The following is a 21,660-nucleotide window of genomic DNA, read 5'->3' on the forward strand; positions in this document are numbered from 1 at the left end:
CAGGAGTGCAGCAAGACAGACCCCTTGTCAGAAATGTCTGGGCACAGGAAGCAGTGCAGCCTGTATACAGGCCAGCACAAAGCTGCAAACATTTGTGGGATGTGGCAAATCAAAATATCTTTCAGGTAAAGGCTCACAAAATGCAGCATGTGTTCTTTTCAAATAAAACTTCCCCTTATTTATCTGCCTCAGCCACATAAGCTTTTAATTAGACCATATACATGGCTTCATAGGAAGCTCCCTGAAAGTGGAAATCTCCAAGAAAGCCTTTCCAAAGTGAAAGCCATATCAAGTTGCCCTTGTTCACAGCATGCCCCTCTCTACAGAAAGAAGCAAAATTAGGAGTTCAGAGCAGGTGACAAATAACCAGCACACCTGAAATGGCTTAAGGGATTATTATTATTATTATTATTATTATTATTATTATTATTACTACTACTACTACTACTACTACTACTACTACTACTAGTGTGTCATACAGCAGTCAAACGCATTTCAGCTTAGAGACTCCAAAGTCCAAGAAAGAAAATCCAGCTGGAAGTTCTGTCACATCTCTCTCCTTATCTACCTCCTCTCCACGTTTAGTGCTTGTTTTCACTGCTGACCTGGATCATCCACACGTAACAGTGCCACTCAAACCAGCAAACTCCTCTGGCTCAGCTCACCCTGTGGCCTTTTTATGAGGCTGTCTATCACTCTGCAGAGCTGGCAGTGACACGTGGACTGCCACCACAGATCTGGTTCTGATCATATCCTCCAGTGATTCTGCAGATGAGAACTCCTAATATGGGGCTATCAGCAGACAAATTGCTTGAGCCTAACAATGCCACGAGAAGGAGTGTAAACAACGGGATCTGCTCCATTTAAGCAATGCACAATGCTTGCATTGTCTGCCCAAAAACAACAACTGGAAGGATCAGTTCTCGATTTTTTTAAGCCAGTCTGCTGCCAAAGCAGAATGGGAAAGTACACAAAAAAGGGAATGTTTTAATGCATCCACTGACACCACTTCAAACTGGAGCAGGATCACAGAAAACTCCAGTACTTGGAAAAAATCAAATGCTTTGCCCTTGAAATTCTGCCTGTGAAGTAGTTTGGGGAAGGACTGAGAACAAACAGTAAACAGAAAAACAAGTCACCCTGCAGAGTCTGGGTTTGTTGGCACAACCTGAGGAAGGTGCAGAGTCCTCCTGTGAGGGTTGCCTTTCCCCCAGCTGAGAGGAGCAGAGAGGGCAGCAGTGCAGACTGGCTGTCCCATCCTCAGTGCCTTTGCTCTTGGCTCTCTCCCACAGCACTGACGCTTCCCTGGCTGTAGTATTTTTCCTAGATTAAATGTGTAGGCTTCTCCACATTTTTTTTTTCTTCTGTCTCTGTTCATTTCAAAACATGGGCAAAGAAAGTTGGCTCACTCTCAGGTGACAAGCTGTGAAGTTCCATCCTCTCTCTACTTATTTAGGTGGGTACTGGGGGCAGAGGAAGCAGATATGCATGGAAGGAACCTGTTGGAAGCTGCTGATATCCAGCTCCAAGGACTGAGAAAGGCACACTAACATTAAGTCACTTACATGGCACTAGCAGAAGCTTCATTTGATGCAAGCTGGCCATGATATCTGGACTTGTCTTTCACCACAGAGCCCTCATTTGTGAGCTGTCTTTCCCTGCAGTGTTGTTCTCTGCAAGAAATAAGGGAAAAACTGAAGGTTTTGAGAGAACCATTCCACACCTACCTACAGGGGAGAATTGAAGGCTGAGATACTTTTAAACAAGCTCCTTTTTTTGGCTCCAGAAGGAGGCTGCCTATTTCTTTACATTTGAGGAAGGCTGGTATCATTCAGTAAGAGCAGCACTCTAAAACAGAGAGACATCCACAGTTACAGGATATGGAGCTTGAAGGACCTGTCAAGACACAACAGAAACTCCTCAAGGCTTTTTGAGCCTTTCCTTTTCAGCTTTGGTTTTTCATTTGTTGGGTTTTTTTTTCTTTATGTCAGGGTGCAAGTCTTGTCACATCAATTAGACACTGACCTGTATCTCCTGTTTTTATAAACCCTTCCTGTTACCCTGTAGTTTGTACAAACTCAGCTTTGAAACAAAGCACTGCATCTTTCTCCCAAAAGTCATTTGTCATTCTTGGATGAACATGTCCCAGTTTTGTTCCCTCCAAGAGATCACTCCCCCAGAGAGGACAAAAAGCTGTTACCTCATGCACTGGCTGATGTTTAATTCTTTATCCTAGTGGAGGAATCATTGTGGATCCACACTTGTGTGGTCACACCAGTTTTTTGTAGATGGAAGAAAGCTACTGGCTTGGAGCAAGAACTCATCAGTAATTTATTCCCCAAATCCACCCAACATTTGCATAAGAGTCTCCTCAGGAAACTGGAACTGGTAGTTTAGTGAAGATGGTGATCTACCAGGTGATACCTGGCCTGCTGTCCACCAGGTTTTCTCCTACAATGGCTCTTTAAATCTAACAGGATTTACTCAGGGGTATTTTGTTTGTGATCAACCATTCCTTACTTACTCCATAGCACAGAGCAAATTCCTGCAAAGTAACCTGAGCAAAAACATTCTCAATTGTGGTTGAGAACCAGAGGTTGCGACCGCAGGAGGAAATGTCACACCTGCAATGAGTATTTTTACTTTTGTAAAATTTAGAAAGTCTGGTGGATTTATCTATCACCAGGGCAATTTCTTGCTGATTAACTACATACACAATTTTCATACAGCAAATCCCAAGAGAAAACATGTTGAGGTCAAGAGAAGGAAATGGACTGGTGCATTCTCTGAAATTCCAGCACCAGACTTTGAACCTGGAAGAGGAAAGCTTTCCATAAAATACTGACTGAGGCATTTGAAACAAAACAAAGCAAGTAAAGTCAGAACCCAAAAGACAGCAGGACTCCAGAAGAAAAACATGGGTTGCTTGATGAATCAATACATTGTGGTTTTTTGGGAGGTCTTTTTCATATATAATTTTGCTCAAGAACAAAAAGAAACAGTGAATTTCATTTCACAGAGATTCAGGGACTCCAGAAATTGTATCATTGTCTTTCAGAGCAAAATTTGTTTTCTTTCATATGGCATATTTTTGATTTGGCAGAAAATGAAAGTTGCATTTCCCACATGGATGTTTTATACTTTAATATGTAATATAGTATCGATTTTTAAGAACAAATGACACAAGTTTAAATTAAAATAATATATCTGACTTTTTTTCAGGTATGGAGCTAATTTAGGATGTTTCAACATTATTGGAACTTTTTCATCACTTTTTTTGAAATGAAATTTCCCCAAAAGCAACATGAGCTCACAAACTCCTCTTTTTATTATTATTTTAGCGCTACCACGTTTTACTGATGGGGGAAAAAACCTTTTCCATCAAAGTTTTTTTCCAATAAACACTACTCCTGAGTCAAGTAGGAGCGTGTCTGAAAATCCCTCAGATGGAAGATTTATTATGTATCATTGGGGAAAAAACGCTTTTCGGGGCCAAATTCTGATACAAGCTGGTTTGTGCAAATATACACTGAGCTCCAGCCAGTGAAAATGAGGCCCTTTCAATGTACTTTGTGCTCCTAAAAGAGAAAGTACCCAGTAAAAGGGTCAGAAACATTAGTGTGTACACATGTGTGAGCACAGACACTCTGCTGCTGCTGTTGGCACTCAAGAAAAGCTTTTTAGATCATTTAAAAAACATTTATCTTCAATGTGAAGCCCCACAGCCTTTTGATTTTTCAGGTATTTTTATTGTCTTCCAGTTGTTTAATTGTTTTTTTGTTATCTTGTGAGAAGTAAACTTTACAATCTATGATCAGATATACCAACTAAATTTTGATATTAATTAGCAAGGCCCCATTTGCCAAAAAAATCAACATATGCATCTTGCCCATCACCCAGAGCTTCTCCACAGATCTATTTTTAAAAAATACTCCCTTTATAGAAGCACAACAATTTGTGGATTACAGAAGTGCCCAAACCAGCAAAAGGGTTAAGAAGTTGTGGTACAATCAATTTGTTTCTCGAGTACGATCAATTATCCTCACGACAACAACTTGTATCTTTAGGAAGGTGAGAAACAGAAAGATGCCTGTGCTGCCAAGCTCCAGAAACCCACTCAGGTGGGTTGTCTGAGAACGTCAGTCTGATAACAAGGCTTTGCAGACAAAAACATTGTGATGCCTATCAAAATATTGCAAAGGGGTGACTTTTTGCCAAAATGAAGGCCAGCCCTGAGACATGTGAACCGCAACAAGGAGGGGTGATTCAGTCCACTCCTACAAACAAGATGCAGTGGAAAGAGGCTGTGTAATTAACCCACTGCCTTAAGAAAGGGTATTTGATATGCCATCTATTTAAAATTAAACTGCTGTCAAAAGCGGCGTTTTTATTTCTCATTTTAATTCTGTTCAAAGCAAACTAAGCCGTGTCTGCGGTGCTGCCCCGGGCAATGACATTAACTGTTCCAAACGTGGGGGTTTGCAGGCTGATTTACAACATTGTGGGATGGCCAACACTGCACTGATGTTTGGGTGACCCGGCGAGAAGCACCCGGTGCTCACCCGGAGTGTGCAACGAGGATGGCTCAACGCCCTCCTCGGGCCACCTGGATCCTGCTAAGTGCAGGCATAAATCAAAGCAACCTCCACGTGACAGAGGCTTGTCCAGGCTGGGACAGGGTCAGACCCAATCCTTCCAGCAAAGTAAAAAGTTGTGGTGTTGTTATTTCCTTTGTAGTCTCACCCGGAGTCATTTCGCCGCAAAAGTGGAGGAAGTGCAGAAGAGTCAAACTGGTCTCCATTCCTGTGCTTTGGGCTCTTCTGCACCTGCACTCGGATCTCATGGACAGATTTGGTCTTCAGCAAAGGCTTGGCTGGCACTTCAGATGTCATGCTGGCACTACCACAGAGCTCCCCTGTTTTCACCCCACAGACTGGTGGCAAAGGCAAGGACAGGACTTAGGGGTCACCAGTTATTAGGGCGTGCCCTGCACCCCCGCGCCTGCAGGGAGAACAGTGTCCCCAGACAGACAAACTGGAACTTCTCTGGTGAGACTGAGAGGAAGATGGTGATAGAACTTTAAAATAGCACCTGTCAGCTCAGAGAAAAGTTTCTAGTTCAAGGACCACGTGGCAATTACACAATTTTTACTCCTTAATCTATCCTAGACAGACTGCAACAAACACTTGTATGACATACATACTTCATTTAGAGTAGTAAATATTTATCCTTCTAGAAGTCCAGACTCAGCAGCACTGGATAATTGAAGTTATTCCTGTATACACTGGCAGTCTTCACCTACCCCAATGCCACCACATGTTTACTTCAGCTCTGACATGCAAGACCACCCTTCCCTATTTACCTTCCATTGTGGCCAGTGTGTGAGTGCAGAGTGCCAACCACTGTGATCCACGTGGAGCTTGTGGCAGGGCTTGTGTTGTGGTGACAGCTGTCCTAAAAGGTAGATTTTTTGTGGTAGGTGGAAGTATGCTTGGCATTTTTTGTATTCAAATGGACAGAAATGGGGTTGAATTTGTGTCTAAACATGGCAAAGTGAAAGGTAGGAGCACTAGGTAAAAGTCCTGAAAATAAAGAAGTGTAAGTGCCCATTAACACATTATGTATCTTCACTGTTGGTGGAAAAGGCTAAGAATTATCTGTAAAAATCCATTAAAAACCCTATCTCCTGCTGTGGAATTCTGCTTTATGTTTTACTGGTCCCTATGAAGTCCTTATCACCAGAGTATAAACCATTTCACTTCTGAAACATCATAAAATTGCTGCCATTGAAGCCCTGGTAATTAAAGCCTGTTTGAGACCACAGAGTTTGTAAGCTACATGAGAAAATTCCTTAAGTCATTTTTTACAGAGCTCTGATTAGAAACTCTTTCCAGATATGGGCAGATGAAATGTTCTGGAGACAATCTCAAGGCAATCTTAACTCATGTAACATTGATTTACTGGGGAGCTCGCAGCTCAGAATAGGCTTTGATGGCAATATCTTATCTCCTCGAATCTGATAAATTCTGAGGACAGATGTATTGCTCCAATTAACATAAATACACACTGCAGATAGCAAGGAGGAAAATAACAAGTCTAAGAAAACAGGTCCTCCTCAATGCCACCTCCAGTACATTGCACTGCAGGGCCAGGCTCCATGCTAATTGTAGGACCAACAGGCAAGTTCCAAGGAAATAAATGTACACTGGGAGGCCCCACGACATGTCTGAGCTCTTTCCAGAGGTGATTTTTTAGCTCTAATTAACATCTGTCACCAATCTCTTCGCTCATCTCTTCTTGGGGAAGAAAACTCTGCTGTGGCCTCGTGTTTGGTGAGGCATGGGGCAAACTGGAATCATGAGGCTGGATTTGTGATTTGCTGGATGAGGGTGGTTTTGCTGTGTATTTTCAAGTTAAAGGCCCATGCATGTGGAGAAGAAACTGAAGATATCTGCAACCTCTTTGCTGTGGAGGTGGCTGAGCACAGGGACAGTGCTCAGAGAGGGTGTGGAGTCTCCCTCCCTGGGATATCCAGAGGGTGTCTGGGCACAGTCCTGAGCAGAGTGCTCTGGGCAACCTTGTCTGGGCAGGGAGGCTGGGCTGGGTGACCCCCAGTGGTCCCTCCACCCTGGCCCACTCTGTGGGGAGGCTGCACTCCTGCAGGGGTCCCTGCCATCCTTTCAGATCATCCTGAGGAGAACTCTCACCCTGCACAGGCTGTCCCATGGTGTGGGAGCTGTCTCTCCTGATTTTCATATGTTGAGTATCCCAAGGCTGTTGGTCTAGGGCTTGGACCTGGGGGCAGTGAGAGGAGTCAGGGAACTGCACTGGGAGCACAGCAATAATGTGACTGAGGCAAATCAAAAAAGGCAAGGCTGTCCAGTCTCTGTGAGCCTCCATTAAAACAGCTGAAACACTACCTGAAAAACAATGGCTAATGCCTTCTCTAACACCAAAACCTCTTAAAAAGTCTTTTTAGAGCAGACAGTAATGATCAGAAGATGCCTCTTGGAGCTATCCCTCAAAACCATGAGAACAAAATCAAGCCAGAAGCTGCTCTGTCCAACTCTCTTGACAACAATAACATGAGGATGAAAAGCAAAACATTTCCAGGTGACTGGTCAAAGGTTGCTTGTGCCATGCTGTGTCATGGGGCAGGACACAGAGAAGAGGTCCTGCTTCTCACGTGTCTTTCTATCACCTGACAAAATGGGTGTTCTTTGTGAGGAAATGGGGGAGAGGGGGTGATGAAAAAAATATGGTAATTCCACAAAATTTCTCAGGTACCTAGCTTGGCACTGGCCTAGTGCCCATCAAGAGTAGAGGGAGGTTTAGTAAAGCTGGTTGAAAACTGGAATTTCCCTTTGAACCCAGGGATATTACAATCTTCTGAATTTTTTTTTTTTTTTTTTTTTTTTTACCTTACTGGAAAAAGAACAGGAAAGGTTGAAATTTCCTATGAAATTGAAATCCTGAGTGATTTTGCCCTGATAGCATCAGAACATCCTCTTTGCAAAGATTTGTTTCAACGTGCCTGCAGTCCTCACAAAGTGACAATGCTTCATGTCTGTGGATTTGTTTAGAGTTTTAGAAAAACACAAATTCAACAGGAATCTTTTGTTTCCATCAAAATGACGGTTCTCGGTAACTTCACCCCAAAAAACCCAGTCTGTTTCCTTTCTAAACATAACTTTCCTTCATTGAGGAAGCACAGTCTGCTGGAAAATGTCCACGATCCCAAGTCCATTTCCAGGGAAGCCTGTGCGGAGAAGCCTTGCAGGCTCTCACATGTTTGCACCACGGACAGAGCGTGGCAGTTCCAAGTCGTTTAATCTTTTGTCTAAATATAAATAGATGAGTGAATATCAGTAATTTCCTCTGTCCCCCTGGCTGTAGGGGGTTTATCTGTGCGAGGGAAGGCTTTAGGATTCGGGCCAGTCATTGGGGCTCTGTCCAGGCTATCTGCTCAGGAAGGCTCATGAGCTGTTCAGAGATAACAGCCTGCTCGCACTTGGCCTGATCAGCCGTGCTCCAATGGGCACCCCACACCAAACCAAACTGATTTAAAGCAACAACAGCTCAGCTGCTCCCTGCCTGCTGCTTCTGGGGCTAGGTGGGACTTTTCCCATGAGGCTGGGCTGGCTGCAAAAGCCCTTTTCTTCCACTTGGCTGTTTGGGCCAACCTTTCATGTCTTTCATTTGATGAAAGATGATTTGGGATGATTTTGGACCTGCAGGTGAGTGGGAAGCACCTTGTCCCCAGAGACCTGACTAGCCCAGTGAAACTGCAAGTTGTGGGTGATTTCTCCAAGAGAAATCTCCTGGAGTTTCGTGCTGGTTTACAGGAGTTTCTGCTCATATTTGCTGTGGTCACTGCCCTTATCTTTTCCCATAAGTTTTATCAGTGTTTTCCTTTTCATCAGAAACGCCTTCTTTCTCTCCCTCTTGATCTATGGCGGGTCACTCGCCCACCAAATATTCAGCAGAAAGGGGTGAGCATTCCCCCTGATGAACTTGGATCCACATTTCTTCCCAGTCCCCACACTCTCCTCATATGACCCCAGTTTCTTCTTTCTGTGTCCAAGTCCTACAGCTAAAAAAAACAACTCCATCAGAGGGGCTGGCTGACACAACCAGATAAAGACGACACAGCTCATGAGGGAAACTTGGAAGGGAAGCCCTAAAGTCTGACTGCACTACACAGAGAATTAAACTTTATCAAAATAAAATGCACCCCTAAAAGAAAGGCTCTTGTGGGATCCCATTACCTCATAGGGATTAAAACCTGTGCTTAAGCTGGGCAGTTCTCTGGCTTGGTAATGTCATAATTTAGAAGTTCAGTGAGCTACAGCTGTTTGCAGTTGTTAGACTGAACTGTCCTTTCATCTCTGCAATCTCATTCACTCCCTTAGCATTGTGGGGATGCAGGCAAAGCACTATAAATAACTGAGCCTTTGCATGTCAGCTGGTACAAATACCAGCCACTTCAAACAATCTGACCTTTCTTAGGGATTCTGACCAAACTGCAGAGGAAGGCAGCTAATATCTTCCAGGATTTTCCATGATTAAGGTATATATATAAAAATTTCTGGCTGTTTATGTGTGCTCCAAGTGCTTTCTGGCTTGTTTAATCTGGCTGTGACACTTTGTTCTGTGGTTAAAAAATGAAAGTAACGTCCCAGTTAATGATTTTTGATGAAGCCCATTATTCTCACAGCTATTTTTAAACACCATGGAAGGCAAATCAATCTAACACACCTACAAGACTAATATTTTAATAAACTAATAGAGACAGTGGGCTAAAGCCATGGTATTTTCCCTCTTAATTCTTCTTTTTAAATGAAACCCTGTGAGGTTACCTTGGCATTTCTTTGCACAAAGAAAGCAAAACCTAGAAAATAAATTGCTGTTGCTGTCTGATGAATTTTGTCTTTAAGTGGAAAAAAATAGAAAATGGCTTCATCTTCATAATTAGCAAAAGCTGATGAAGGATATTCCTGCAGAAGGTATTAAATGATCATGAGATTTCCTCTTCTTCTACACACCTGTTAAATGGAATCTGATAGTGCTTCTCTCTTATTAATATCTTATGAGGAAAGGCAGAGGGGATACATCCTTGATCAAGAGATATTAATTTTATGCTTACTGCTTTAGTTCATTCTGGAACAGAGTGAATTATGCTTTTGTGGGAAACTGAAGACATTGACCCCAGCTTCAACATTTTAACCAGAAAAATAATGAGAAATAGTAATAAAATATGGAAATTATCCAGAGTGAGGTTTGCTTCCTAGCTTTGCCAGAAGTTGCACTGAAATTTCAAGAGGCTGTTTCATATCTGGCATCCCCCCATTCATTTACACTGTAGCTGAGAGCTTTACCCCAGCTGCCCCATTCAAGGAACCAGAGAAAAAATCAGTTTTCATCCACTGGGAGAAACTGGGAAAAAAACCTGACTGTTCCCAGGGTGAGAGCCTATCCACCAGGAGCAAGAGTGGCTGTCTTCAGCTCACCAGATTTGTTAGGTTTCTTAAGCAACCTTTCAATCCCTCATGAACATAGTGCACCTCAACTAGAGACATGCAGTGGTTTCAAGGTAAAAAAAATCCCAAATACATTCGGAGAGCAGAAATGTATCTTGGCCTAAAATACATTTTGGGCTTTCACCAAGCTCTGTCATGGGGTTTGCTCTCCTCTTTATTTTGCCCTTTTGCAGCTCTAGACACGTTTCCTGTTGCTGTAGTTAGTGGAGAGATGCTCAAGAGCACAAATCCTCACTCTGTGGCATGAATATGTCTGGTCTGAGCCTGCAAGATGGATTTCCTGTCATGTCCTTGTATCAACTCTTAAGCTGCCCACAAGTAAGCAAAGCAGTGTGATGGTGAAAGAGTATTTGGTGATTTGCTGGAGTACATGAAATTATTGCCACATTATCAAGTGTTTCCAAACAAGGATATTGTTCTCAAACAAGAAGATGAGGATGTGAAATTTGAGAAGCCTTTCACAAGTTTAAAAATGCCATAGGTTTTGGGGACATCAATGAGGAAAGGTGAGGAAGCACTCAAGGGAAAGGAGATCAGCTGGAATACCTCCCCACCTCCCTGCCTTGCTTTCCCTGCTCCCCAGAACGAGCAGGCAAACCTGCCCATTTCCCCATCTTCCAGGGAAAACACACAGAGATCCTCAACTCACCCCTGAGCTGAGCAGCCCACAGCCAGTGTGGACACTTATTTCTTATTTCTTAACCAAGCTCTTCCCACCCAAGCTGCACTTGCTCACGGCCTGTGTTGTGTAGGCTGTGCACTGACATTTGCCCTTTGCAGTGAAAAAATGATCTTTTCAGGTGCATTTCTCAGGCTGCCCCTGCAGCTGGAGCAGGAGCTGTGGTGGAGAGCACAGAGCAGCCCCATGACTGGCATTAGCCGAGCTCACTCTATCAAAGGCAGCTGTCAGAAAAGGAGAGTTACTGAATGTCAATTAAAATGCTTCAGTGATTGGAGTGGGCGGCTGTAACGCTACACCCCTCCAGTCCAGTTAACAGCACTGCTCCCACAGAAGCCCCTAGTAGGTCAATTTATGCTACAGCATTGACAGTGACCTTAAAGAGGGATCATTAAACTATTCCCCACTCCTGGGATCCGTAACTCTATCTGCCCTCCCTGCAGGAGAGCCCCAGACAAGGCAGTGAAGGAAGAGCAGCTCATTGAACACCCAGAAATTGCTTCCTTGGCCCTGATTTTTCTAGGTGCACATCCTAAGGAGAAAAGTGAGAAAAGCTTAAACAAATCAGGGGACGAGAGTTTCCCAGAGTGTTAACAGCAGAACCAGAGGGATTTCACTCTTGATGGAGCAGGCAGCACTCTGCAGAGCGGCTGGGTGTGAGGGATGCTCCTCCTCTGCCATGGCCTGGGGGGACAGCAGGGCCACACAGAGCCATTGCTGCCACTCTGGGCTGGTGGGCCACTGCCCCCCTGGCCCAGGCAGCCCAGGGCAGCAGCAGCAGGCAGCAGGGAAGCACAGCAAAGGGCTGGGAGGGGAGGCAGGGCCAGCACCACCGGGGGACTTTTGGGAAAGGATGGCTTTGTCACTTGTGTCATCCAGGCACACTGCAGAGCTGGGCTGAGAGCTCCTAATGGTCCCTTGACTCCCAGCCTGCAGATACTGAGAGATAGAGAGCACAATAAACTTTCAAAATGTGATCTAACTGCATAACACATTAAATGTGTATCTTAACCGTATCCAGTTGAGCTGCGTGGAAACAAACACACCATTTCAAACCAGACCACACACAGCAAGATAGTGCACATGACTAATTTTGATGGCTGATTTCATATAAATAATGTACCAAGATTAGTAGATGCACTGTAATGTCTTTTCATTCCACTCCTTTAATTAACTTTTCATTGAGAATCCATTTGAAAGCAGCTAATAAAGTGTTTGCTTTTTTGCTCCTTAGATTTAAAATACATCCTGTCCTTTCCAAAAATGGGGAGAAATGGCATGAAACTTGGGCAAATGGCCTGCTTGGTGCCATTCAAAATAGTGCCAGTGTTATAGCTCTTAGCAGTGTGGCAAAGGAAGACATAACAGGTGTAGATAAGGAGTGGGAAGAGTACAGTATTATGGTCTCTGCACGTTGTAAATTGCTATGGGAACCAAACAGTTTTGTTCTAGATCAGTTCTGCCACCTACACAAAAGGGGACTAAGACACAGATAACCCTACAGCTGAGTTCTGTTCTTCTGATGCCTGGCAATGTTTAAATGAACTCATGAAGGAAGTGTTGAGTAGTGAAAGACAAATGACCTTTTCCATCTGGGAAAGGTCTTAAAATCTTAAAGCTGCAATGCCTGTGTTTATCAAAAGAGAAAGAAGGGAAAATGCAGGTGAGGGAGAGAGAAGCCAAATCCCTGCTGTCTGAATTCAAAGAGGATGGCAGGATTTAAAAGAGCTAGTGACCTTCAGGAAATTGATCCTGGTGTTGATGGATCACTATATGTAAGATGCAAACTAATAGGTCAGCTGCTGCCTCTTCACTGTGTAAAAGGTGAGATTTCCTACCCCTCCAAAGACAAAAACATTAGCTGGCTTTGAGTGAAGTAATTTTACCACTTATTACACCATCTCCAGGGGTTTTCAAACTATTTTGCAAATAAGGCAGGCAGGTAGGGCAGATAAATCCTCCCATCCTGTCATTACTGATGATAAAGCTGATACAGAAGGATGTGACATGACTTGTCCCAAAAAGCCTCTCCAACAGGGACCCTCATTCCTTGTGTCTCAGGTATGCAATTAACCACCAACCACCTTTCCCTTTTAAAAAGTTTCAACAGCTTTCACATTGGGACTCTGCAGAACCACAGACTTCACATATTTTTTTAACACTAAGCCATCAATAAGTCCAGGTTTACTCAAAACACTGCCCAGGGTCTCTTTATAAGTCTATAAACCAGGGAGGACCAATTTGTGACCTTGGGCCGAGATTCAAGTTTTAAAGGAACAGTGAAACTGAGGCAATTTTTTTCATTGCTTTTATTTTCATACTTAGTTCCCATATTTTACACTTGAATGTGCCTGAAGGCCTTGCATGAAAGACAACTTACAGATTTCCAAAGCCTTTTTCCACTTCAGCCCTGATCCCAAATTTTGACTCATGTAAGTCTGGCAGCCTCTCCATACAGCATTTGCAATATTCACATCTTGGATATTATTTGGATTGGACTTTCCAAGACACATTAGCACCCAAATTCACATTTACAAGCTCCATCTGTAATGGGTACAGCCCTCCTGTCACACCTTGGTGTGGGACAGCAAAACCCAACAACAGTGTCAGACCTGGGTAGAGGAAGTTAATAACAGTGGACAGGAAAAGGAAAAATAAATAATGAAAGGATTACCTGCTGCATGGAAAGCTTCCCGAGGTTTAGCATGACGTGGGAAAGAATTCATAATCCCAGGTTTCATTCAGACCATTTCTGGGAACAAAGGCACCTGTATTAAACTCAGAGGTGTTGATTTTGGCAAGCCACGATCAAATAGAATAGAAAAGATCAGAAAAAGATGGCACAAATCTGAGTGTCCCTGGGCATACAATTCCTGGTGCTTCACACATTCTCTCTACCCTTCCCACACACACCTTGGCATGACCTGGTGCCTTTTGTTTTGCACCACATCTTTGATTGAGTGAAATATCTTTAAGATGGCAACAGGGTGAGTACTAAAGTGAGAGGGAGCACTCTAGCTGGAGCAAGCAGGCTTCACTGGGGCAGCCCTCCTACCTGCCAAGTCTCACCACAGTCTCCTGCCCCCAGATCCTTTTGGAACCCACTCTGAGAAAAACTCAGTCATACACTTTGTTAATTTGAAACTAAAAACCAACAAGAAGACAACCAGAGTTAATAGCACTCATTTAAATTAGAAGTTCTCCTGTGTATGGGACAAGCCCTTGGCTGGGTTTCTCTCAGCTGCAAGTGCACAGAGCTCTGAGCTCTCTGTCCATGGGCTGTTTCACAGCAGCTGAGCACCTTCCCCAGCACCTCTTTCAAAAGGCAGTGAGAAAAGAAAGATGGGAAACAGAATAAATACTGGAATTGTTCCATAAAATGTCATTAAGATAAGGATAGCTAGAGATAATAATGACTAGTAAGGAGAAATGGGGGATTGGCACAGGCTCCTTCCACAGCAGGGCATGGAACAACTGGAGCCCATTCCTGGAAATCAAACTGTAACACCTTCACATGCCCCCAGGACCCAGAGCATTTTACCAGCAGAAAAAAGTCCTACCAGCTTAAAGTGCCATTGACTGCTGAACTGGAGCACAGGGTGAAGAACAGCATCTATTCAGTGACTGTTTGGGACTAAAAGGGAAAAACAACATGACCACTGAAAGGGCAGGAGGAATTCCTGGTAGGCAGAGTGTAACTGGCCAGGTTGGCCAGTGGCCAGGCCATGGGGGTTAGTCATCTCCTTTTGTCAAAAGTGCCAGCAGATCCTCAGTGACTGGGAGCATTCAGGGCTCATGTCTAAGCCAGAAGAGGGATAACAATGCTACAAAGGAAACATCAGAGGCGAGTATGATCTTAAACAGGGAGGATATGCAAGATATCTTCCAGATAGAGGGGGGAAATGGAGCTCTAGGCACTGTCCAAAACAAACAGGAGCCACCATGAGTGGATGGAGGTCATTCCAGGCTACCGTGTGAATTACACCAGGGCCAGTGCTGCCCTCCACATGGCTTCACAAAGTTTGACTTTAATTCTTAAATGTCAGTGGCAGAACAACACGAAAATGCTGCACCCACAAAGAAAGCCAAGAAGGAAACTCAAGGAGGTAGAAGTTAGGAGTCCAATTTCACCTGAGGGAACAATTAAGAATTATTTATCGAGGATGAACTAATGGATCTTTATTTTTAGAGGAGAGCGTTGGGGAATTTTAAGAGTTTCCCGCTCTTAGCTTGTATTTCAATAATAAATAACTGTCTGAGTTCTGGGGAATGTTCAAGACAGCAGTTCATGCAGTTGCAGGCAGGCCACAAGAAACAGTTTTCAAAATCAAAATAACAAGCAGCCTTCCTGGAGCCAATTCAGATGTTCTGACATCTCTTCAGAAAACACTCAGGTAGATAATTTCACCTACCATTGTTAATGGGGTCTGCACAGTTAAGTTAGAGGACATTTCTGAAGCTGCAGCATTGATCTGTAATGCATCATTCAGCAAGAAAGTCTGCAACTGTGAAAAATAGATCCTGCAAAAATAATCCTTATGGATTTTCAGCCATCGACAGACTGAAGAAGCCTGGTTATAAATGCACCTGTATTGAAGTTTCTCTATGGCTGAAAGAAGGGTTGAAAATCAAATCTCATGCCTTTCATCTGCTGGAAACTTCTAAGTAAGAGGCGGACCCACAAAGCTAGCCCTAATTATTTACTTTAAAAACAACATGCACCTTGTAATGAGCACAGCCTTTAACTGTGCCTGTGAGCTATTTCTGGGGGCTGTGTCTTTGGCTCTGCACTCCACAGACACACAGCAGCAAAAGGTCAGTCATGAGTTAACACAGAGCTGGAAGGCAGTGAAGAACCCTGCTAACCAGACTTGCTCCTGACCACTGCCTGTTCAAAGAGCAGAGTGGGGCTGGATGCTAATGCATTTGGTCCTTCAAAAGCTCAGTAGCCAGTTATCTTCCTAAAGGCTGTGATGAGCTGGACTCATTTGCTGTGCATGCCCACACTCCTCTGTGGTGTTTAACAAGCAGCAGGACCACTGACAGCTGCCCAGCAGGGCTCTCTGCACACTCAGCACTGAGGCCATCCATGAAGCCACTGGAGAGGAAAAGAGATGCAAAAAGCACAGCTGGGGGTGACTTTCACAAAAAAAAAAAAGCAGTGTCATTTGCAGTACTGTATGATTCCAGTCAGTTCCAAAGTTATCCTTGAATTCTCAGGAGTGGCTCCAGAACGTCAATTCACTTTGCAGAATGGAAGGCACGCCTCATGTTCTCTTCCAGAGATGCTCTTCCATGATGCTCTTCCAGAGCATCAAAGTCATAAACACCTGGAAAACTGGTGGTGATCCTTGTTATCTTCATTGGAAAGGTGTTACTGAAATGCCAGACCTGGTCTGAAGATGTTCCCACCTTACTTTGACACATCCAGCTCATGTTTTAATCTACTTCATCACAGCACTCTTGGCCAGCACTGGAGTCCATCACAACAGAATTTCCATTTCCATCGGCAAATCACAGATCAGCAGAGCAACTCATTTTCTTTTCAGCTATCAAAGCAAGTCTGCCAGGGCTCACAGAAAGAAATCTAAGTAGATAAATGCAGAGACACACTACCAGAGGCTTCTTCTGTCCCTCAGTATCCTTCAACAAACGCCACCCTTGAAGATCAGCAGGGCTGATAGCACAGAGACCAAACCCTGCAGTTGTGAACAGCCTTTATCTGAGAAATAACTGCACACACTTAGCCAGCTACTTGTGAAGGGCATTTATTGGTCTGGTACCAAATCACTGAAACACTTAGCAAATTCTTAAGTCACCTATGTCCCACAAGTGAAGTGTGTCCTTGGCAGGAAGCTGAATCTGAGCAGACTTAAACACTTGCTTCAGTATGAGCACATACGTAAGTGTCTCACTGAATTGTGGCTGTGTTGACATTTGTATTACTAGCCCAGGTGTCAAGCAGAATCATTTATTACTTCCTTCTCTCTCCTCGTTTACCTTTTCTTTTGCCTTTGCCTTCATAAAGAGAAGTTGTGCTTCATACCAAGTAGGCACAACTAATCAGTCTATTTTAATAAAGACAGAGATTAGGTAAGAAGGACAATGGTGAGTGTGAAATTGGAGAGAGATGTCGATGTGCTATTTTCAAAGCCCCTAATTTTTTTTCAAGTGTTGTGTTTCAGCACTTGGCACCAGTGATTATGCAAAAATAAGACATTGGGCTCAGCAGCTTTGAGTTAGAATTTTTGTTTAAAATTTCCAGTAAGTTAAACTTAATGGAAAGTCAGGGTTATTTATTTCATGTATTAAAAGGAAAGTTTCCCCTTTTAAGCAAAAAAGCCAGAAATGGGAAATGTTTGGGGGTTTTTTTCCACTATATATCCCAGTGATGCTGTGGTACTCTCAAAACTTCATATGCTTTTTATTCCTCTTGGTTGAGCTGCCACAAGCCACCAAATGACACTTCAGCCCAGTGTCAGTTTGAGGGCTCCAGCTACAGCTACGGCTCAGCCACAATTCATCAGGATCATATGGCAGCCAGCTCCCAGTGCACCTCCTGAGACTGGACCCTGCTCACCCATCATGGAGCAAAAACAATCATCTGAAGCTGCCCACCTGCTGCAGGGCCACTCTGTCAAACAGGAGATGTCAGGGGCTGACACCTCCCTGTCACACTGATTTTTTGGATGCTGACAAAGTGCTTTGAGCGAACATCTGTTGCTGCTTCTCCACTGTGGTCTCATTCAGACTCTCCAGAAGCAAAGATGAAAACATGTTTTGGTGCCTCCCTCCTGCCTGCTCCACCTGAGATCCCTCTGCATTTGCTCTGGGCTGCTGAACAGCTGTGACCAAATGTCACCTTATGCCCTTCTCTCTCTGACATCAGTTTAAGTCCCAGCTACTCACTCTCTGAATTCCCACCTCTGGATTTCTAGTTGTGCATGCACATATATATATATATATATATATATATATATATATATATATATATATATATATATATATTTGTGTGTGTGTGCTTTCATATAAATATCACAGAACCAAGGGGAAATCACACCATTTGCTTTGCAGCTTATGGAACTGGTGAAGAAACAATCAAACAAACAAATTGATCTGGCTGTAGATCACAGAGAGAAGCTCCAAGGTTGGGTGTTCCACTGGGCAGGAGTGTGCTCAGATATGAGACTGGATAAGGGTCCTGGTCAGTTGGAGCATCATTTTGGAAGCAATGGGTTGCAGCTTTCTGTCCTCCCTGTTGTGGCTGTGTGCCTCCTGCAAACCTTTAGAGCCATGGACACTCTTTCATATCCCTAGCATTTTCTCATTATTCTGGTTGTGAGCTTTGGGGTGGGTTTTATACTCTTCCTATCTAGTTCCAGTTCTGCAAGCAAAAAAAAATTTCCCTTTCTAAACAGCCTTACTGTACCTGGGTGAGTAGAAAAATGACACAGATGGCTCCACCACTGTGTGAGGCTACTAAAAAGAGAAGTGGGCAGGGTCAGGAAGGAGAGTTAGGCTGGGTGATGTAGAAAGGACAGTCTATTTGTATGCCTGCTTACAGTGAACCTGTGGGAGGCTGCCAGGGTCAGTTCTCACTCTGGATCTCAGCCTTTTTGGACTGCAGAAGTGAAAACTCAAACCAAAACTGCAGTCTTGGGTTTCACACTCAGACATGGTATCAGCCCCTCTTTTCCAGTGATGACAGCAATTAGAGGACTGTGGCTGATTCTTTCTGCCACAGCCTCTTGCTTTAGTGTGCACCTTCTCTGCAGCTGAGATGCAGCTGCCCCTCTGGACTGGGGACACTCAGGCTCATGCACAAAGCTCACACACTCTAAATAATGGCAGCAATACAGTCACAGCTACCTGCAGGATAGATATTTCCTCAGTACAGCAGCTTCCAGGAGTTCAAAGCTTTGCATGAGCAGAGCACATGAAGGCTCTGTGTGTTAACTAATCAGCTTTTCCATCTCCATGTGATCATTTGCTAAATTGCCATAAAAGTGGCACCACCAGCACTGAAGATGACACCCTCCTGTCTGGGTGCTGTAATCACACTGGATGCCTCTGAGCAGGCTGCATAGCAAATGGGCACTGGAGATTTTAAATATCTCAGTTTTCATCATCAAACATCAAGAGCTGGTTCCTGTTTCCTTCTCAGTCACCTCCCCTGACGCCATCAGGCTATTGATGTGATGCTGAGTGATATGTGGCAGCATGTTACTCTCAGTGGAGATTAATTATTTCTTTTTTAAGACTCCTACATCCCCCATCCCCTCTGGGTCTCTCAGTTGGTAGAGTAGCATGTCAAAAACTAATGGGAAGGTGTGAGACGTGACATGGCTTTATGAAAAAATGAAATTAGGGACAAGGGAGATGGAATTTGGATTTTGACAACGGACTTTGTTTTTCTGTTTGTTTCTTCCCCTTAAGAGTATGTTTCTATTTTTATGACTGAATTCATTGCTGTGATTCATTCTGTAATTACTACAGGAAATGGAGAGGAACTGCACCTGTGTTGGACCATGAGGGAGCCCAAAGTGTCACTGGTTCCTCCCCACACTGACTAATCCCCTTTGTCTGCTGTGCACAAACACCAGTACCTGCCTGAAACCCCTTCAGCCCTCAGATTTCCACTCACAGCTGTCTCCAGAGTGTCGCAAGGAAAGATGATGGATGGGCAGACTTTTATTTCCATTAGAATGGAGCCAACTGAATATTTCCAGCAGCTTTATTAAAAATACTAGTTCTTGCTTTGCTTAATCTTGAAAAATGTGACATGTTCCTGCAGCTGAGTTTGCATTTTGTCTGGGAAATGAATGCCTGAGGTGGAATGATTTTCTGGAGGAGCAGAGCATGGAGCAATTTAGTGTCTTCCCTTCCACAGGCAGAGAGGATCCAGCTAGGAGAGAGAAGCTGATAGCCCACATCTCCCCAAGGGGCTGTGCTTCAGGTTTTTGGGAACGTGACCCCTGAAATCCAACAGCAAAGGCAGTCAGGCTGACCAAACTGGAGGCCCCCTCATCTCAGCCTCACTGCTCCACTCCCTGGCTCTCCCTGAGCTCTGCAGAGCATTGCCCTCTCTCCTCAGGGTTTCTGTCACCCCTGCTGTTGACACTGCTCATGACCCATGGTTGGCATCACTCACAGAAGACTTCTGGAAGGGAGCACTGAAGTGTTTGGGTTGAGTGGGATGTGGTGGCAAGGGGGGAAACAAATTAGAAGAATGGGAGGTTGTCAGGTTTGGGTGAATAATTACTTCATTATCACAGTGGCTGCATAACCAAAACTGCCCAAAGAGTAGAGTTTGTCCAAGGTTTTTCTTCTCTTGCATTGCTTTTCCTATTTCCCTCTCATGTTCCCAGAAATAGAAAATGACATTTATTTTTATGGACAGCAGGATCTTATGGCTATTCCCCTGTGATGGAGTAATCTGAGCACAATTATGTTCTGTTGACAAAAAGTGATAAAAGTGTATTGTGTCAACACTCTGAACTAACAGATTTGTCATCTTCTCTACTCCCAAATAATAGGAACAGAATTAGAAAATGCTCTGACAGACTCTACCATTTTCTATGGTTAGATAAGCACCAGCTCTGTGCTTGGTTTCTGTACTCACAATTCTCCCTCTTCCAGAAAAATCTGCCTGGCTGTGTTTTAAATTCAAGTGTAAATTTTGCTTTGGTGGACTTCTTTTGGCAGCTTATAGCTTATATGCTCTGAAGTAATTTGACCTAAGTTCTCCATTTCATTTCAGTCTTACTACTCCCATTTCTTCCCATGGCTTTGAAAAATCCAAGCCTTTTTTCTGTATCTTTGTTTCCCATGCAAATTTCCTTCTATAAAATGCATTTGGTAATCATACTTGCATTATATTCTCTCTACATCTGATGTCCTCTTGAGTTCATGGACAAGTTCATGAAATCTACCTGGACTGCTGTCTGAGCCAGGGACCCACATCTTGCCCAATATGTATGGCCAGCCCTAAACACATGCAAATTTGCAGTGGAAAGATGTGCACATCTCAGAAAATAATAAAAAAACCAAAAACATTCCCTGCTAGGTTTGAAGACACATCTGCACTTCCAGCTCTTGGTTAGTTGGATGACAATTACTGCCTAAAAGCTAAAAGAATAATGATGTCATTCAAGATAAATAGAAAAAGCTTTTTCATGTCCAAAAAAAGAAGCAATTTCCAAAATTTCTGTAGAACATTTTGTTTTCCAGCTGTGGCTCTTTCACTGTTAAACACCCTTGAATAGCATTTCCATTCAAAAGGGGCATGTGCAATGTATATCAAGGCTTTCCAAAATTAGGAAACAGTAGCCACCAGGTGCAAGTGTGGAATGAGTCAAGCATGAGAGCATTTGGGTGCCTGAATAATGCCTGTCTAAAAAGACCATTGGCACTGACCTCCTTGTGAGAACAGGGGAGCTGACAGTGCCCTGAGGATGCCCTTGGCTCACACAACTGGTTCCTCCCAAGCTCATTCCCCCAGCTTTCAGGTTAAGCACTCTGTCAGACTGCAGCTCCCCAAAAACAGCTCTTTTAAGGCCACAAATCCCAGAGCAATTGAAATTCTCCTCTAATCTGAGGTGCATTCTGGACTGTCCCCTCCTCCAGCCTACCCACCAGAGCCCGCTGTGCTCCCCAGCTCCTGCAGTGCCCCAGCACACCCAGCCACAAGGAGCCTGGCCCTGTGCAAGCAGCATTTTTCTCAGGCTCTTCCTCTGGTACATTTGATACATTTGTTGTTTGAACAGGCAAATGCAATGGGTTTTGACAGCAGAGTGAAATGAAGTGAGTGTGTGCACATGAAGAGAGATTGTTTATTCCCCTGATCCAGCTCCTGCCAGTGGGATTTTTACTGTGGGGGTGGAATCAAGGCATTTACATCCTGAAATGAGAATAATTGTCTGGAATAGTGTTTTAGGGTAT

The sequence above is a fragment of the Prinia subflava genome, chromosome 17 (assembly GCF_021018805.1).
Source record: "Prinia subflava isolate CZ2003 ecotype Zambia chromosome 17, Cam_Psub_1.2, whole genome shotgun sequence".
NCBI classification, from domain to species: domain Eukaryota; kingdom Metazoa; phylum Chordata; class Aves; order Passeriformes; family Cisticolidae; genus Prinia; species Prinia subflava.